This window comes from Penaeus monodon, chromosome 32, assembly GCF_015228065.2.
Source record: "Penaeus monodon isolate SGIC_2016 chromosome 32, NSTDA_Pmon_1, whole genome shotgun sequence".
NCBI lineage: Eukaryota > Metazoa > Arthropoda > Malacostraca > Decapoda > Penaeidae > Penaeus > Penaeus monodon.
Window position 1 is genome coordinate 16,467,581 of NC_051417.1, and position 390 is coordinate 16,467,970.

Below are 390 nucleotides of genomic sequence, written 5' to 3' on the forward strand. Positions count from 1 at the left end.
TTACTTGCGAAAAAGTCGTTCAAATAGTAAAGCGTGATCTCCAGTACTTACCCCAAGTAAGGCTGGTGCATCTGGCGAGACCCGTAAAAGTCAAACACAACCCAGAATCTCCTCGGACAACATTCATTACTAAGGTAGTGGTAACTAAGCAAGTGTAAGTATATTTCACTTTTGTTACTGTAACTAACAACACGGAGGTAAGTTGCCTGCTTTTGAGAATGCAATGTAACGCCGTATTTTATGCATTGCTTTTGGTGATGGAATGGCTTATTATACGGAACTATTTCTCAATGTCTGTGTTGTTTTGGTACGTGCATGGTTACAGTGAACGATGCTGCATGTAATCTTCTCGTGCATCATATCCTGGCATTAGCAACATAATACTTCTGA

The 390-nt window shown here is 40.3% G+C and overlaps 1 protein-coding gene across 1 annotated transcript in view; it reads left to right on the forward strand.

The window, feature by feature from the left end:
• Positions 1-390, forward strand: part of LOC119593571 (mucin-19-like) — a gene marked incomplete in the record, with an annotated part of 28,776 nt that overhangs the window by 25,566 nt on the left and 2,820 nt on the right.